General features: G+C 35.4%; 1 protein-coding gene and 1 non-coding gene across 2 annotated transcripts in view; one reads left to right on the top strand and one right to left on the bottom strand.

The window, feature by feature from the left end:
- The window catches only part of Atp2c1 (ATPase secretory pathway Ca2+ transporting 1), a 129,731-nt gene that overhangs the window by 39,154 nt on the left and 71,212 nt on the right, over nucleotides 1-19,365 (top strand). The gene's annotated exons all lie outside the window — the stretch shown is intronic.
- Nucleotides 10,840-10,946, bottom strand: LOC124993871 (U6 spliceosomal RNA). Its single transcript, XR_007110385.1, has one exon. It is a non-coding gene; the product is annotated as a U6 spliceosomal RNA (small nuclear RNA).

The raw sequence follows: 19,365 nt of genomic DNA, 5'->3' as shown, positions 1-19,365 counted from the left end.
CAGCCCTAATCTTTTTTTTTTTTTTTTTTTTTTTTTTAAATAAAAGAACTGAAATTTGAAAATCAAGGCACATTTCTTGTAGTTCTATTAAGGATAATTTATCCTTTGTATATGAAAGTGCCCTATGAAAATTTCATAGCTAGACATTTTGTTCTTTAGAGTTTAATGGTAAAACTACATAGTTTTACAACTAAAAATTTATTCAAGTTACTGATTTATTCTGATTGCTTGTATTCAATAGTATCATTTTGAGGTACATAATATATCTTAGTAAAAAAATTGGAGGTTGAAACAAGGAATTAAGTATGTAGGTATACATTATTGGTGAAGTGATTTAAACTATGTGCTATGCAAGGAGTGGTCTAGGAATGAGTAACTTACTTGGTAAAGATTTTGATTGCCCTTCTCTTGCCTTCTACCTTCCTTCCCCAGGACATACTTTGAACATAGGACTGTGGATTTCAACAGAGAGAAGTCCAATTTTTCACAAAGAAATAGGAGAACCATACAAATATTCTGCAGCTGTTATATTGCAGAGCAAACAGAGCATTAGTACTTACATGGAAGTACTTGGATGGCTACTTCAAACTTAGTCTCATCAGTTAGATTGGATGACAGGATTCTCCCAACTACCAGCTACTGCCCCCAGTATAGATCGGGAAAGACAAGTTTTGAGTATGAATTTACTGGGGATTAAGTCATTCTTAATTATAGGAAAATATAGTTTTGTTTAGGGACAATAGTGTTAATTGAAAGAGTTAAGGAAAAGTCTGAATGGTTAGCTTGATTTTCATTTATTCTTTTGTTTAACAGTTACAGTACACCACCCATGTGCCGGGCATGGTCACTGCTGGTTTGTGTGACCTGCATTTCTTGTAATCATTGAATTTACAGTGTAGTGGAGGGAAAAAGATGTTTTTAGGAGCTATAATAGGTAGATGGGGCACTAGAAAGTGAGTAGTTGGTTCAGGGTTGCAGAGAGATATCACAAAAAAACTTATAGAAGGAATGAGGGCTGAAAGCTTAGTAGGTACAGGGTTGGTAGGCAGCACTCATTTCTGCAGGCAAGAACTAGCATTTCAGGCAGAACTAGGTGGTAGATCTCCTCTAGGTAGGCTGCTTATAGTAATGTGGTTTTATATTTTCTATTTAGCCATTCATTTATCTAAGGCATTCTGAGTCAGTCAAAATCCAGTTGTCATGAAATTTTTTCTTTTTAGCTTTTATGGACTGCATTTTGATTCATTGTACACAAATGGGTTACAACTTTTCATTTCTGTGGTTGTATACAAGTCATGAAATATTTGACTTATGTATCTTTTCGATAATGAAGGATTAGCCCTCTGCTCATGTGAAGGGTAACATTATTGGGACATATAAAGCAAACTTTTGTGACAAATAATATGTAAGTATAGTTAATAGGATTCTAATTAGGTAAAATTCTTTTTAGTGATACTCAAGGAGTATTAGTGTTTAAAGTGAGGTGGGAGCAATGACTTACTTGGTAGGTGGGCTTAGAATGTCCTGTTTATAGTAGTTAAATTGGAGCTCAAATTTGTATTTTTATTCTTTTTTTCCTTTTTAAAATCATTGTGTGACAGAAGCCCAGTACCAGTTTCTTTTGCCTTGGGAGGGAAACAGCTGGTATCAGTGCAGATTGAATTCAGGTTGCCTATAATGAAGCAGAGAACTGTCTGAATCTCTGATTTTTCAGCTTTTTGTGTAACTTGACTTCTCAGTTCTCTTTATCTTTTTATTGCCCATAAAAAGCACAAAAAATGGTGTTTTCTTGTATGCTTTTTTTTTTTTTTTTAATTCATGTTGGGGATTGGCTTTTCTACACCTGACTTATTAGTCAGTCAGTACATTTATTTCCCTGATTGTGTCCTTGAAGCAACTAGTCTTTGGTTAGAAGAAACAAAGATTGAGTTGTAGAGTCTACAAAGAATAAGTTTAAAGGGCATTTTTTTCCCTTCAAATAACAGATTAATAATGTGAGCTGCTTTGAATTGATTTGCTCATTTATGTTAGGGAGAATTTAGTTTTAGTTGGATTACAGATGATTTACAATTGTATTCAACAGACAACAGTTGGGAATAAATGTTAGTGTGTTCTGAATCTTGCTTAAAGGATACTGTCTGATGGAAATTGTTTTATTTCTACACTTAAAAATAACAGCTAAGCTTGGGATCAGGTGAAGTGACTTTTTTGTGCAAATTTTTTATTGTGATAAGAAAACAATGAGACCTGCCTTATTAACAAATCATTAATAGAATTTTTTTTTATTGATTGTAGGTGCAATATTGTATGGCAGATCCCTAGGGTTTAGTCATCTGACTGATGCTATGTTATACCCTTTGATTAATAACTCTCCATTGTCCCGTTCCCCCTGCCCCTGGTAACCACCATTATACTGTGATTCTTAGAAGTTTTACTATTTTTGATGCTTTGTGTAAGTGGACTCCTGTAGCATCTGTTTTTACGTAACTGGCTTACAGTGTCCTTTGGGTTCATTATGTTGCAACATTTGGCAGAATTTTCTTTTTGAAGGCCAAGGAATATTCTGTCCTGTGTATATACCATGTTTCCTTTATTTATTAATCTGTTGATGGACATTTTGGTTGTTTCCACACTATTATTTTCACATTGTGAATGGTGCTGCAGTGAACATCAGAGTGCCAGTAGTACCTCTTTGAGCTCTTCAGTTTGGTTCTCTTGGATAAATACTCAATAGTAGACTGCTGGAATATTTGATAACTATGTTTTTTTAAAAACAATATTTTTAGTTGTAGATAGACACAGTACCTTCATTTTATTTATTTTTGTGTGTTGCTGAGGAGCAGTGTTTTAGTATTTATTTTGTGTATGTGTGTTACTGGAGATTGAACTCAGGATATTGTACCTTGCTAGGTAAGCACTCGACTACTAAGCAACATACCTTGCTCTGTGTTTTAAATTTTTTGAGGAACCTCTGTAGTGGCGACACCATTTTGCATTCCTACCAACAGTATGCAAGGGTTCTAATTTTTCTACTTGCTTACCAGCAGTTGCTTGTGTATATTTGTGTTTTAAACAGTAGCCATCCTTGCAGGTGTGAGATACCTCATTTTGATTTGTATTTTCCTGATGATGTTGAGCATCTTTATAATGCTTACTGACTATTTGTCTGTCTTTGGAGAAATATCTGTTCCTGTCCTTGGCTTATTTTCTACATGAGTTATTAGGGTTAGGAGAGTTCCTTATACATTTTACAGCTTTAACTTCTTGTCATATATATGGCTTACAAATATCTTCTCTCATTCTATAGGTTGCCTTTTTACTCTGTTCGCTTTCCTTTGTTGTGCAAAAGCTTTTTAGTTTTGTGTAATCCCACTTACTTATTTTTGTTTTTGTTACCTATGCTTTTGATGCTACATACGTGAGGTAATGGCCAAGACCTGTGACATGAAGCTTTTCCCTTATGTTTTCTTTTAGGAGTTTTATACTTCCAGGCCTTATGTTTAAGTAGAGTTTTGTGTATGGTAGATTAGGGATGGGTTTATTCTTTTGCGTGTACATAGGCAGTTTTTTAGCACCCTTCCTTCTTTGTGTGTTCTTGGCATCCTTGCTACAATTGACAGTATATGCATAGGCCTATTTGGGGCTGTTTCATTGGTCTGTGTACCTGTAAAGCCAGTATCATACTGTTTATATTACTACAGCTTTTTGTATATTTTGAAATCAGGAAGCGTGATACCTTCAGGTTTGTTTTACAAGATAAGTTTGTGTGTGTGTGTGTGTGTGTGTGTGTGTGTGTATGTGTGTTTGTATTTCCATATAATTTTACAATCATTTTCCCCATTTCTGTAAAAAAGAAAAAATATATAGATATAAATAATGCCATTGGGATCTTTGATAGGAATTGCATTGAGTCTGTAGTAACTTTTGGTAATATGAGCATTTTTAACAATATTGTCTTCCAGTTCACAAACACAGGTTATTTTTCCATTTGTTTGTTCTCAATTTCTTAAGCCAGTGTTTTGTAATTTTTAGTATACATGTTCTTTACCTCTTTAGTTTATTCCTGGGTAGGTTGTTCTTTTTGATGCTATTATAGATGAATTGTTTTTCTAATTTCCTATTCAGGTAGTTTATCAGTGTAGAAACTTCACTGATTTTTGTTGATTGTACATCTTGTTACTTTACTGAATTCATTTATTGGTCCTAACAGTTCTTATATTAGGGAGGCCTTTAAGGTTGTTCTTTATAAAAAGTGTAGTCTGAAAATGGACAATTTTACTTATTCCTTTGTGATTTGAATGCCTTTTATTTCATTTTCTTGTTCCATTGCTGCTGACTAGTACTTCCAGTACTATGTTATTTCCTCCTAACTTTGGGGTTAAATTGTTTTTCTTTTCCTAGTTTCTTGAGGTATACATTTACATTAATTCTCATATTTTCTCATCCATTCATTTTCTCTCTCTTGCTCTTTCCCTTTCTCCCTCTCTCTCTCTCTCTCTCTCTCTCTTCCTCTCTCTCTCTCTCTCTCTCTCTCTCTCTCTCTCTCTCTCTTTCTCGGTACTGGGGATTGAATCCAAGGATGTTTTACCTCTGAACTACATCCTCAGTCCTTTTTATTATTTGAGTCAGGGTCTTGCTGGGTTGCCGAGGGACTCACTAAGTCACTGAGTCTGGCCTTGAGAACTTCCTGCCTGAGTTGCTGGGATTTTAGGCATGTTCTACCATGCTGGGCGAGATTTTTTTTTTTTTTTTTAAACATAGGCATTTATTGCTATGAACTGCCCTCTTAGTATTGTTTTTGCTACATCCTATACATTTTAGTATCAGAATTTGATAGGAGAATGTGTTTAATTGGTTTCTTATTGCATTGTTGAAGAAAAAGATACAAACACCTTATAAAGCACTCTAGGAAGGACTATTTTTTTATTTTATAGAAGTATGTAAATAAAAATTTTTGTTCAATTTGGAGGTAATGCAGTAAATGTAACTATACTTTGTAAGGATCAGTGATCCTATTCTTTGTCTGTTGTGTGTCATAATGGAATAAGAAGTAACAGTATTTGTCAAAGAAAGTGAAGAACCAAGGAAAATTCTGTCTGTTGGGGTAGAGGAATTTTTGGGAAGGTGGCAGAGGGCTGCCAGTAACAATCCCAGAATCAAATATGGACTAAATGATTCAGAAAAAAAGATCAGTTGCTGCCATGTAAAACATTATTGAATTTATAATGATCTAGATACGTAGAAAGGAAGGTTGGTGGGATTGTAGCTGTCATATTCTTTACTACTTTTACCTCTTTTATTTTAAGAAAGTATTAAGTATGAGTTAGATAAGCATGGGGAAGGGTACTTGGGGGGAAGAAGAAAAAGTTGTAATTTGTGGAGAAAAAGAGTTGGGGATGGATTTAAAGTATTTAATTGGAGAATTAGGGCTAGGGCAGGAAATACCCAATCTTTGAAACCACTATTTCCGATTAAACTTTTATTTTGGAGACCAACCTGTACCATTGCATGTCTGCTCACATCTAGGGATGCATCATGAACAAACCATAACCCTTAGACTTTTAGATACTCAGGATGTCATAGTAACCATGACCAGTGAATTCTACAACCAAGTTTCATCTGTAGGGAATGAATCAGACCTCTAAATTCTTTGAATGCATACTGGTTATGCTGATTTTAAAATATTTGTAATGTGTGCTACAGTAATAAACTAGATTCATTTGGGTAACTAATATAGGTCACATCCCAGTTCTTTAGATAGGAAAGGGCAGTGACATCACTGAATTTTATTTATTTATTTATTATTTTTTTTATTATTATTGTATACAAATGGGATACATGTTGTTTCTCTATTTGTCCATGGAGTCAAGGCATACCATTTGTGTAATCATACGTTTACATAGGGCAATGATGTTTGATTCATTATTTTTTTTCCCTTCCCCCCACCCCTCCCACCCCTCTTTTCCCTCTATACAGTCCTTCTTTCCTACCACACTCCTTATCCCTAACCCTAAACCTAACCCTAAACCTAATGCTAACCCCTCCCACCCCCCATTATATGTCCTCATTTGCTTATCAGCTAGATCTTTCGTCCTTTAGTTTTTTGAGATTGGCTTATCTCACTTAGCATGATATTCTCCAATTTCATCCATTTGCCTGCAAATGCCATCATTTTATCATTCTTCATTGCGGAGTAATATTCCATTGTATATATATGCCACAGTTTCTTTATCCATTCATCAACTGAAGGGCATCTAGGTTGGTTCCACAATCTGGCTATGGTGAATTGAGCAGCAATGAACATTGATGTGGCTGTATTTCTGTAGTATGCTGATTTTAAGTCCTTTGGGTATAGGCCAAGGAGTGGGATAGCTGGGTCAAATGGTGGTTCCATTCCAAGCTTTCTGAGGAATCTCCATACTGCTTTCCAGAGTGGCTGCATTAATTTGCAACCCCACCAGCAATGTATGAGTGTTCCTTTTTCACCACATCCTCGCCAACACCTATTGTTGCTTGTGTTCTTGATAATCGCCATTCTAATTGGGGTGAGATGAAATCTTAGGGTAGTTTTGATTTGCATTTCCCTTATTAGTAGGGATGTTGAACATTTTTTCATGTATCTGTTGATTGCTTGTACATCTTCTTCTGTGAAGTGTCTGTTCATTTCCTTAGCCCATTTGTTGATTGGATTATTTGCATTCTTGGTGTAGAGTTTTGAGTTCTTTATAGATTCTGGAGATTAGTGCTCTATCTGAAGTATGGTTGGCAAAGATATTCTCCCACTCTGTAGGCTCTCTCTTCACATTGCTGATAGTTTCCTTTGCTGAGAGAAAGCTTTTTAGTTTGAATCTATCCCAGTTGTTGATTCTTGCTTTTATTTCTTGTGCTATGGGAGTCCTGTTAAGGAAGTCTGATCCTAAGCCAACAAGTTGAAGATTTGGACCTACTTTTTCTTCTATAAGATGCAGGGTCTCTGGTCTGATTCCGAGGTCCTTGATCCATTTTGAGTTGAGTTTTGTGTAGGGTGAGAGATAGGGGTTTAATTTCATTCTGTTGCATATGGTTTTCCATTTTCCCAGCACCATTTGTTGAAGAGGCTATCTTTTCTCCATTGCATATTTTTGAACCCTTTGTCTAGTATGAGAAAATTGTATTTATTTGGGTTTGTGTCCATGTCCTCTATTCTGTACCATTGATCTACCTGTCTATTTTGGTACCAATACCATGCCGTTTTTGTTACTATTGCTTTGTAGTAGAGTTGAAGATCTGGTATTGCAATACCCCCTGCTTCGTTCTTGCTACTTAGGATTGCTTTAGCTATTCTAGGTTTTTTATTCTTCCAGATGAATTTCATAATTGCTTGCTTTATTTCTGCAAGGTACATCCTTGGGATTTTAATTGGAATTGCATTGAATCTGTATAGCACTTTCGGTAGTATGGCCATTTTGACAATATTAATTCTGCCTATCCAGGAACATGGGAGATCTTTCCATCTTCTAAGGTTTTCTTTAATTTCTTTCTTTTGTGTTCTGTAGTTCTCATTGTAGAGGTCTTTCACCTCTTTTGTGAGATTGATTCCCAAGTATTTTATTTTTTTCGATGCTATTGTGAATGGGGTAGTTTTCCTAATTTCTCTTTCTGAAGATTCATCACTTATGTATAAAAATGCATTGGATTTATGAGCATTGATCTTGTAACCTGCTACTTTACTGAATTCACTTATGAGTTCTAAAAGTTTTCTGGTGTAATTTCCTGGTTCCTCTAAATATATAATCATGTCATCAGCGAACAGGGATAGTTTGAGTTCTTCTTTTCCAATTCATATCCCTTTAATTTCTTTGGTTTGTCTAATTGCTCTGGCTAGAGTCTCAAGGACGATGTTGAATAGAAGTGGTGAAAGAGGGCATCCCTGCCTTGTTCCAGTTTTTAGGGGGAACGCTTTCAGTTTTTCACCATTTAGAATGATATTGGCCATGGGTTTAGTGTAGATGGCCTTTATAATGTTAAGGAATGTTCCCACTACCCCAGTTTTTTCTAGTGTTTTGAGCATGAAGGGATGCTGTATTTTATCAAATGCTTTTTCTGCATCTATTGAAATAATCATGTGATTCTTAACTTTAAGTCTGTTGATATGGTGAATGACATTTATTGATTTCCGAATGTTGAACCAACCTTGCATCCCTGGGATAAAACCCACTTGATCGTGGTGCACTATCTTTTTAATATATATTTGTATGCGATTTGCTAAAATTTTGTTGAAAATTTTTGTGTCGATGTTCATTAAGGATATTGGTCTGAAATTTTCTTTCCTCGATGTGTCTCTGTCTGGTTTAGGTATCAGGGTGATATTGGCTTCATAGAACGAGTTTGGGAGGGTTCCCTCCTCTTCTATTTCATGGAATAGTTTGAGGAGTATTGGAATGAGCTCTTCTTTAAAGGTTTTGTAGAACTCGGCTGAGAACCCATCTGGTCCTGGACTTTTCTTTGTTGGTAGGCTTTTGATGACCTCTTCTGTTTCATTGCTTGAAATTGGTTTATTTAAGTTGTGTATGTCCTCCTTGTTCAGTTTAGGTAATTCATATGTCTCTAGAAATTTGTTTATGTCTTCGAGGTTTTCTGTTTTGTTGGAGTATAGATTTTCAAAATAGCTTCTAATTATGTTTTGTATTTCACTCGTGTCTGTTGTGATGTTTCCTTGTTCATTCCGAATTTTAGTAATTTGAGTTTTCTCCCTCTTTCTCTTTGTTAGTGTGGCTAAGGGTTTATCAATTTTATTTATTTTTTCAAAGAACCAACTGTTTATTTTGTTAATTTTTCCAGTTGTTTCTTTTGTTTCAATTTCGTTGATTTCGGCTCTGATTTTAACTATTTCCTGTCTTCTACTACTTTTGGTATTGGTCTGCTCTTCTTTTTCTAGGGCTTTGAGCTGTAGTGTTAAGTCGTTTATTTGTTGATTTCTACTTCTTTTTTTGAATGCGCCCCATGAAATAAATCTTCCTCTAAGTACTGCTTTCATAGTGTCCTAGAGATTTTGATATGATGTGTCTTTGTTCTTGTTTACTTCTAAGAATTTTTTTATTTCCCTCCTGATGTCTTCTGTTATCCATTCTTCATATAATAGTGTATTATTTAATCTCCAGGTATTGGAGAAATTTCTGTTTTTTACTCTTTCATTTATTTCTAACTTCAATCCATTATGATCTGATAGAGTACAAGGTAGTATCTCTATATTCTTGTATTTGCTAACAGTAGCTTTGTGGCATAAAATATGGTCTATTTTAGAGAAGAATCCATGTACTGCTGAGAAGAAAGTGTATTCGTTCTTTGTTGGATGGTATATTCTATATATGTCCGTTAAGTCTAAATTGTTGATTGTGTTATTGAGATGGTTTCTTTATTCAATTTTTGTTTGGACGATCTATCCAGTGGTGAGAGAGGTGTGTTAAAATCGCCTAGTGTTATTGTGTTGTGTTCTATTTGATTTCTGGAATTGAGAAGGATTTGTTTGACGTACGTGGATGAGCCCATGTTCGGGGCATAGATATTTATGATTGTTATATCTTGCTGATTTATGCTTCCCTTAAGCAGCATGTAATGTCCTCCTTTATCCCTTCTGACTATTTTTGGCTTGAAGTCCACATTATCTGCAATGAGGATGGATACTCCAGCTTTTTTGCTGTGTCTGTGTGCATGGTATGTTTTTCCCCATCCTTTCACCTTTAGTCTATGGGTATCTCTTTCTATGAGATGAGTCTCTTGCAGGCAGCATATTGTTGGATTTTTCTTTTTAATCCAATCTGCCAGTCTATATCTTTTGATTGATGAGTTCAAGCCATTAACATTCAGGGTTATTATTGTGATATGATTTGTATTCCCAGTCATTTGACTCGTATTTGTTTTTTGACATGATTTGGTTTCTCCTTTATTTGGCTATTCCTGTAGGCTAGCGCCTCCTGTTGCTGATTTGCATCGTTGCTTTTCATCTCTTCCTCATGGAATATTTTGCTGAGAATGTTCTGTAATGCTGGCTTTCTTTTTGTAAATTCCTTTAGCTTTTGTTTATCATGGAAAGATCTTATTTCATTGTCAAATTTGAAGGTAAGTTTTGCTGGGTATAAAATTCTTGGTTGGCATCCATTTTCTTTGAGGGCTTGGTAAATGTTGTTCCAGGCCCTTCTAGCTTTTAGGGTCTGGATTGAAAAATCTGCTGATATTCTTATTGGTTTCCCTCTGAATGTAATTTGATTCTTTTCTCTCGTGGCCTTTAAAATTCTGTCTTTATTTTGTATGTTAGGTATTTTCATAATAATGTGCCTTGGTGTGGGTCTGTTGTAATTTTGTATATTTGGAGTTCTATAAGCCTCTTGTACTTGGTTTTCCATTTCATTCTTCAGATTTGGAAAATTTTCTGTTATTATTTCATTGAATAGATTGTTCATTCCTTTGGTTTGTTTCTGTAAGCCTTCCTCAATCCCAATAATTCTTAAATTTGACCTTTTCATGATATCCCATAATTCTTGTAGATTCTGTTCATGATTTCTTACCATCTTCTCTGTTTGGCCAACTTTGTTTTCAAGATTAAATAATTTGTCTTCAATGTCTGAGGTTCTTTCTTCCAGGTATTCTAATTGGTTATGCTTTCTATGGAGTTTTTAACTTGGTTTATTGTTTCCTTCAAGTATTTCAGTTTGTTTTTTTTTTTTTTTCAGTATCTCTAACTCTTTATTGAAATGATCTCTTGCTTCCCATATTTGGTCTTTTAACTGTTGATTGGTGCAATCATTTAATGCCTGCATTTGCTCTTTCATCTCCTCCTTCAATGCCTGCATTTGCTCTTTCAAAAATATGGAACGCTTCACGAATTTGCATGTCATCCTTGCGCAGGGGCCATGCTAATCTTCTCTGTATCGTTTCGATTTTAGTATATGTGCTGCCAAAGCGAGCACTGAATTTTATTTTTTGTAAAGCATTTTCATTGTAAGAGATATATAATATTAAATATCCCATTTTAGTTATTAGGTGTATAACTCAGTGATGTTAATTAAATTCACAGTTCTTTGCAACTCTCACCATTTATTCTAAAATTTTGTTACCCCCCATACTGAGATTCTATACTCATTTAGCATTAACTCTTGATATCCCCTCATTTCCAGCCACTGGTTTCCACCGGTCTGCTTTCTGTCTGAATTTGACTGCTTTAAGTATTTTATACCTATAGTATTTTGTATTATTCCTACAGTATTTTATATTATTCAGTATCTGTCCTTTTGTGTCTGACTTATTTCTGAAGGCATAAAGTTTTTAAGGTGCATTCATATTGTAGCATGTGTCAAACTTCATTTTTTATGGTTAGAATAGTCTATTTTGTGTATATACCACATTGTGTTTATACACGGGTGTGAGTGAAAACTGGGTTTCTTTTCACTTGGTTATTGTAAAAAATGGTGCAGTGAATGTGAGATTACAAGTATTTGAGCTCCTGTCCCTAATTATATTGCTAGGTCATGCAGTTATTCTACAATTTTTATCCACCACAGCTGACTTCTCGTTAGCTTTGTGAAGAACCACCAGCCTGTTTCACATTGACTGCACCATTTACATTCTCACTAGCTGTGTGCAAGGGTACAGTTTCTCCCTGTCCTCACCAATGGTTATATTTTGTTTATTTTATAACAGCCATGTTCTTAACAGGTATGCGGTGATAGCTCATTGTCATTTTGGTTTGTGTTGAACATCTTTTTTTGTGCTTAATAGCCATTTTGTTTAGTCTTCTTCGGAATAACGTCTATTAAGTCCTTCATCCATTTTAAATTGGGTTTTTTATTTTTTCTTTTGGTGGTGCTGGGGTCAAACCCGGAGCCTTGTGCATGCTGAGTACATATTGTCACTGAGCTGCACACCTACTTCATTATTTTGAATTTTGGGAGTTCTTTGTTATGTTCTGATTATTAATCCCTTATTTGATAAAATATTTGCAAATAATTTCTTCTGTAGTTTTTTTTTTCACTTTTTTGATAATGTCAATGCTCAATTCTTGGAACGTTCAGAAGTTTTAAATTGAAATGAAGTCCAGTTTATCTACTTTTTTGTTGCTCCTTTTATTATTATGTCTAAGTATCTATTCCTAAGATCAAGGCATGAAAATTTACCATGTTTTCTTAAGAATCTGGGGATGGAGGTGGAACTCAGCGCAGTGGAAGAGCATGTGCTTAGTTTGCACAGAGCTCTGGGTTCAATGCTCAACACTACAAAACTGCTCACAGAAACCACAAAACAAAAAAAACCTGCAGAGTTTTATGATTTTATTTCTTATATTTAGGCTATTGATCCATTTGGAGTTAGTATTTGCATATGATGTGACGTAGGCATGCTTCACTGATTCTCTTTTTTAATTACAACTAACATATGCTGTTTACTTTTTCTTAAAGATTCTGTATTAAGTTTGAAGGTTATGAAGTTACCTAATGTTTTATTTTGTCATTATGTACTTACTTAGTACCAGATGGTTAATGGAACTGGGCATTACAGTTCTTTCTTAAAATATGTTCTTTATTCTAACAGTGACTTCAAATGTAGAGGCAGTATGAAAAAGGATTGTAAATTTTGTTACACAAGAATGAAAATTATACATAGCAAAAGCATAAAGTCAATATAACACACTAGAAGAAAATACCTGCAACATATCACAGATAAAGGGCTACAATCCTTAATATATAAGAAATTCTTAAAAATTGATAGAATAAAACAACAGTAACCTGATAGAAAAATGCTCAAAATATGTAACACATAATAACGTCTATGAAAGCATAAAAGTCACTCCTAAACCTAAGAGAATATGTCAGATTCCCTCATAGAGAAATGCAAATTAAAATACACTGAGAAACCATTTTGTAGCTATCACATTGGCAAAAATCAAAGTCTTAACACCTTATCCTGTGAGCAAGTGTATAGGAAAACACACTATTGATGTGAAGGTAAACTGGTGCACCTTTTTTGTGGAGAATTTGGTAATGTACAACAAAATATTATAGATCATTTGCCTTTTGTCCTTTCAGTTTCTGTTCTGGAGATTTTACCTGAAGGCACACCTCCAGCAGTGTTAAAATATTTGTACATGATTCATGGATCATTGTTTACAGTCATAGTACAGGCACATATTGGTCTATTGTGCACCATATAGTAAGAATGAGGAAGATCTCTGAACAACTGAGTGATCTCCACAATATATTGAGTGTAAAAGAAAGCATCTTGGATTATGTTACTCTAAGCCAAAGAGGAGGAAGTAAATCACACTCATCTGCTCATTTGTGCAAGAGGAAACAGGCAGTATATATTTGAAACTCAGGTTGGTTTCATAGAGGGTAGTTACACAGGGAGATTGAAAGAATGGAGGAGAGGGATGTGACACACGATTTATAAGAACTAAGTTACGTATTTTTCTTCTTCTTTCTCTCCCTCTCCTGTTCCCCCAGTACTGGGAATTATATCTAGGGGTGCTTTGCACTGAGCTACATTCCTAACCCTTTTCATTTTGGATTTTGAGACTGAGTCTAAGTTGCCTAGGTTGGCCTTGACCTGGTGATCTTCTGTCTCAGCCTCATGTTCCAGCTGCAGTTGTAGGTGTCCCATGCCTGGCTCTATGTTTTGTATACTTAAAATTAAAGAGGATAGGAGAGAGAGGAGGGGTAAGTGGAATAATAACCTTTTAACTTAAACAAACCTAATACTAATGATAAACATAGCTACACAAATATTTTGCTTGAGCAAGTAGATTTTTAAACAATGATATGGTTAGCATTCCAAAACTACTTTATATATTTTAAATGAAGCAAGTAAAAACATTATGGTGATAATGAAAATCAGGTTTGTTATTCTTTGAGAGAGAATTTACAGGTATGCAAAGGGAAAAAATTGGCATGAACCTCTGGGAAGCTAGATAGGAATTGGCACGTTTTTTAACATTTACAGATAGGTATAAAAAATAGATATGTAGTCTTTAACTCTCTGTTCAGAAGCTATAACACTTCTGAACACAATCAATAAAAGAAACCAAGGCTCTCTGGAGAAGTGGTTAATTCTAGTGCTAGAGCTTGGAAAATACAAAAGATAGGCTTGGAACATCTTGTGCCAAAGTAAGAAAGTGCTCAAAAATTAATGAGCACTTGTCAAAAGGACTTTAGGACCCAGCCCATTCAAGTCTCCCTGTGGGCTACATATGGGACAGTTTGAGCAACTGAATGATAGTCATGCATTATAGTTCATGGAATAAAATAGATCCATGATGTGAAAAGTGATTATGTGTGTATATAGGGGTGTGTGTGTGTGTGCATGTGTGTGCACGCTTGCATGCATGCATGTGCACATGCACATACACACATACGAATAAATAGAGAAGAAAGGCAAGTTCTTCCTTTCAGTAGGATTCCAGTTAATAAATATAGACAGAATGATGAGGTCATAAAACCTTCATCTGGTAACCATCATGGTAATGATTGCTCTAGGCAAGAGTTGCGTAGTGAGCAAAAGTATGATAAGGTCCAGAATATTTTACATGGTCTCAAAATATCTCCTTACAAGAGATTTATTACTTACAAAGTTCAAAATAGTAACTTGATAGTGGAAGAATCTCACAGATACATTTTAGCCAAATGATCAAAACCAACACCACTGTAAATGTGACAAACAATATTGTGTTAGTGTGCTTGGGCTACTGTGTCAATACTACAGACCCTGTGGCTTAAACTTACATTTGAGTCTATAGTATTGGAATCCTTAACCTCAGCAAAATCAAAGTGCTGGTATTGGCTTCTGGTGAAGCCTCTCCGTCAGACAACCTCTTTCTTGCTGTCTTCACATGATATGTCTTCTGTGTACTTGTAATTCTGCCTCTTCTTGTAGGGATATTGATCCTATTGGATTAGAAACCCACCAGTATGACCTTATTTAACCTTAGTTACTTTCTTAAAGCCCTATTTTTGAAATACAGTCACATTGGAGGTTACAGCTGCAGCATAATTTTGGAGGAGAAAGGGGACACAGTTTACTCCATAACAAACATATGCTTTTTGATATGATGCATTGAGAAGGATACAACATTTCTTTTGTGGTATACTCCTCCCTTCAACATTCATCACTGAAATCTATTAAGAAAAATTAGAAAAACCTAAATTGTAATTTTGTTAAATGGGGATATTCTACTTAATGGCCTGATAGTCCTCTTTAAAACTATGAAGATCATGAAGGACAAAAAAAATTAGGAATTGTTTCAGACTTTAGGAGGCAAGGGACAAAATAATTACATGCAGTCTGTGATATTGGTTTAATTTAAAAAAAACAGTTTATTTAAATTAGGAGCCAAATAAGAACTGCACACAGTAATTGTTGACATATCTCTTAAATAATGTTCAGAACTGTCTGTCCTTGAGATCCACTCATCTGGAGACCCACCATCCCCATGGACCTTCATCTCACTGGTCTGGATTTCTGATTATAGGAATTTAAAAACTCTTCCCATATGATTTTTAAACTCCTCCCGTATGATTCTTAATGTGCAGCCAAGAGTTGAAAACCATTGCTCTATATCTAGTTACTGCAAGTCTGGAGGCTTGGTCTGATTCATCTTTTTATTTTTTTTGGAAATAATACCTCATAGCTCCCTGTATTCTTAATAAGCACCCCACTCCCAGCTGATTCTGAAATCCACCAAAATTTGAGAATTGCCACATTCCATCTTGCTCTTTAGGTGATAAAACTGAATTTTTTCTTGGTGACTTTGGCAGATGAAGTTGAAAAGGGAATCTTATCAACTTGCATTGTAAAGGAGACATTTTGTGAATGTGTTTGAATATCTTGTTGGTCCTAGACTTCAATTTGCACCCTTGTATTTAAAGTGGAGATAAACTTTCCTGGGTAACAAGTTTATTTCATAAGATCATGTTTACAGTACCTTTACCTCCACATGCCTCACATGGGTGAGGATGAACAGCGATCCTAATCTAATGAGACTTGCCCACTCTGAGATACTTGCTGACTTGTGTTCTGGCCCTTGCCAGCAGCTATCTAATCCTTGAAGAGCTTCATCAGAAACAGATTGACTTTCCTGCTTGTATGGCTGCTACATTTGCCAGTAAAATACAGTGTTTGGTGATTAGAATCCTTAACCTCAGCAACTGTGAAAGGTGAAAATGTGGACTCACCTGGTCCTTATAGAACATATACACAGATGATTAAATAAATTATTTTTCTGATTGGTTCTGCCATCTTTTTGTTCTTTGAATGATCATTTAAAAGGCCACAGCTATTCTTTTTGCTGCATAATTGTCCATTAAGACAGGATGACCTAATAGTATTTCCCCCAATAATAGTTTTGAAGCTTTCTGTTATTAAGAATTTTTCAGAGAATACCAAGATGACAAAAAACCAGGTCAGATCCTTCTAAATATCTAGTGTGGGGATGAGACAGATGAGTAAATGTTATATCATTAGTGTTACTTTAGAGCAAAGGAACTAGAATTTGAGTACCTGTTATACTCTAGACACTGTGATACATACTTTTATAAATAGTATTTCTTTTAGTTCTTGTTAAAATCAAAATAGGTATTATCCTAGTTTTCCACTGAGGAAAAAGACTCAGAGAAGATAAGCAATTTGTTCTGGGTAACACAGCTGGCAGAACAGATTTGGGATTATGAATTGGGATTAAGTCTGACCTTGCCTAGTTTGCCTTGCAGGGATAGAGCGTATTGGTGGGTTGCCCTGAGTGGGCAGGGAGGGGTTGGTGAGGCCAGTGGGGAATGATGCCTGATGCTGACTTCTGTGCTTTGCCCTAATTGCAAGCAGAAGAGCATGCAGTCCAGTCTGACCTTATTTAGGTTCCTGTGGGATCACCAGATGCTAGAAGTGCATAGAGAACTGTAGGAGAGCTGACTTAGAAGATAAAACGAGTAATTTAAATAAGCAGTGTTGATTGTGTGCCAGACACTATGAGACCTCTGTGATCCCTAGAACTACATATTTTACAGAGGCATCAGAAAATTAAAGAATGTTTGGATTATTTTATTTCTTGAAATTAATTGAAGCAGATACTTGTGAAGCCTTTGGGAGAGTCCTTATAGGACATTTCTTCAAGATAATGCAATGTCAACAATATTTGATCTTACTAGTCATTTGGTCAATTCATGTAGTAGATACAGGATACAGAAGAACTGAGTGAAGGTGAAATCAGGATGAAACAAAAAGACTGATGAAACTTCTGAAGGAGCAAACACAAAGAAACAAACAACAGCAATCCTTAGAACCCCAGTATAAGAAAAGGAGGTGATGAGCAGGATGAAGGTATTTTACCTTTAACCCTGGGAGAGAAGGAAAACAAAAATTACTTAAAAGTCTTTTTGATTCTCATTGGAAAACAAAACATGCTCTGAGTGAGCATGAGGCTGATGAAATCCCAGAAGTTCTCTTTACTCTTGATAACTTAAGCACTGCTGGAGAAAGGAATTCATCTTATAAAAAGTTACAGTGAAGCCCACCAATGAGTTTTGACTAGTACAAGTTGTAAGTGTATTAAAAATCTGTAATGGATAGTTAAGAGAATAACCAGAGAAATTTGTGAGCTTATGAAACATTTCATCTTTATCCAGTGAACATAAAAGAACAAGTTACAGTAAGTTTAAATGGAAAAGCCTGCCTTTGATTTTCCACATGTGGTTGACGTTCATTACATTCTTTTGTTGAGTCTTCTTCTTAATAAGTTTTATGGCAGGTATATGTTGAACACTTTGCTTTGTGGTCAGGGCAGATTCAGACCATGGGTACTGGCAACTGACTTACGAGTTTTCTTCTGTCATTTTCCATGACCGTATTTACTGCCTCTTTAAGATTTATAAGCAAAATCTGGAAACCCCACAGAATAAATGTGTTCTCTATCTAGAAATAATACAGAAAATATTGTTGTTATAAATAAATAAATGAATAAATAAATTTGGTAAAGTTTATTTCAACCTAAATAAAATGTGAATTTTATTTAAAAAAATGTCCGATCTTGACTGTGGAACTGTTTCGGTTTTCCTGGTTTTAAAGCTATAAACCCTTTGTTTAAACACTAGCCTTTTGATGGAGTCTAAGCGTGTAGTACATAAGAGTAGAACTGTTGTATTTGAAGTTGGGAGCGAATGCTAGGACCTTGTCCTATCTTCCCAGCTCGGAAGGAGATGTTTGGTTTGATACATGCTGCATCATGTTATTAGTCTACTTAGTTGAGTGTGGTATAGTGTGGACGTAAGTGGACTTTTGTAGGGTTACAGAAAAATACTGGCTGTCTTAATTCTCAACCAGAAGATCGATTACAGAAATTTGGAGTTGGACATTTTGTAACCAAAATTCACTCCTCTTAATGGTAGCATCATGGGCCTTTCTACAAATAAGGCTTGCAGATAGGTGCTAGAAGTGCTGATTCTATCTGGACTGGGTTTTATGCATAAGGTGAATGATGTTAATACTCACTTTTGGTTGTGACCAACAAGCACTTCTAAAATTGTGTTGGTCTGTTTGATTTTTGTGAGGTGCTGTGAGCGTGTAGTTCTTGGTTTGGAACTGTTGTGTTACCTTTTTTTTTTTTCTTCTTTTTTTTTTCTGTCCATAGTATGCCTTCTTCACATTTATAAAATGCAGTTGTGTGGTTTGATCTCTAGGGTTCTCAGGATGACCCTGCCTTCCTATGCTGAAATGGTCTGAAAAGGTGCCTAGTTTTTCCAAGTTAAATACTAGCACACAGAAGTTGGCCAAGATGAATATTTTTTTTTTTGAAAGATTTTTTCCCCCCTATGCTTTGACTTTTGTTGGGTAATTTGAGCTTCTTTTGCTGATTTGCTTTTAAAAATCAGATTTCTGTCTGTGTGCTGCTCTGAATGAGGTATAGAATTTTAATTTTTTTTTAGCAAAAACTGTATTTTCCCTAGTAGTATATAAACTGATGTTGGTAACACCTTTTAGGAGGTATTAATCTTTTAAAAGTGAATTATTCATATTTTTGAGTTTAATTCGACCATGATTTTTAACCCCATTTAGGCCAGTAATTATCATATAGTCAGTGCAGCTTGGAGAGCTTTTAAAAATAAGTATGTTTTGGCTCCACTTCAGGCCTAATGGAACCTGGGCACTTGGATTTAAAAAAAGAAGACCCCCATTTTAGTCTACTTGTGTTGCTCAATAGAATACTGTAGACAGGAGGCTTAAACAACAGACATTCATATTTCAAAGTTTTGGAGGCTAAGGAATCTAAGATCAAGGTACTGCCAGTTGGTTTCCTCCCGGTTATGTCTTTCCATGGGGTGGGGGTGGGGAGTGGAAGCAAACTCTCTGGTGTCT

The sequence above is a fragment of the Sciurus carolinensis genome, chromosome 9 (assembly GCF_902686445.1).
Source record: "Sciurus carolinensis chromosome 9, mSciCar1.2, whole genome shotgun sequence".
NCBI lineage: Eukaryota > Metazoa > Chordata > Mammalia > Rodentia > Sciuridae > Sciurus > Sciurus carolinensis.
Note: the sequence above shows the minus strand (reverse complement) of the source record. Positions and strands in the feature narration are given on the sequence as shown.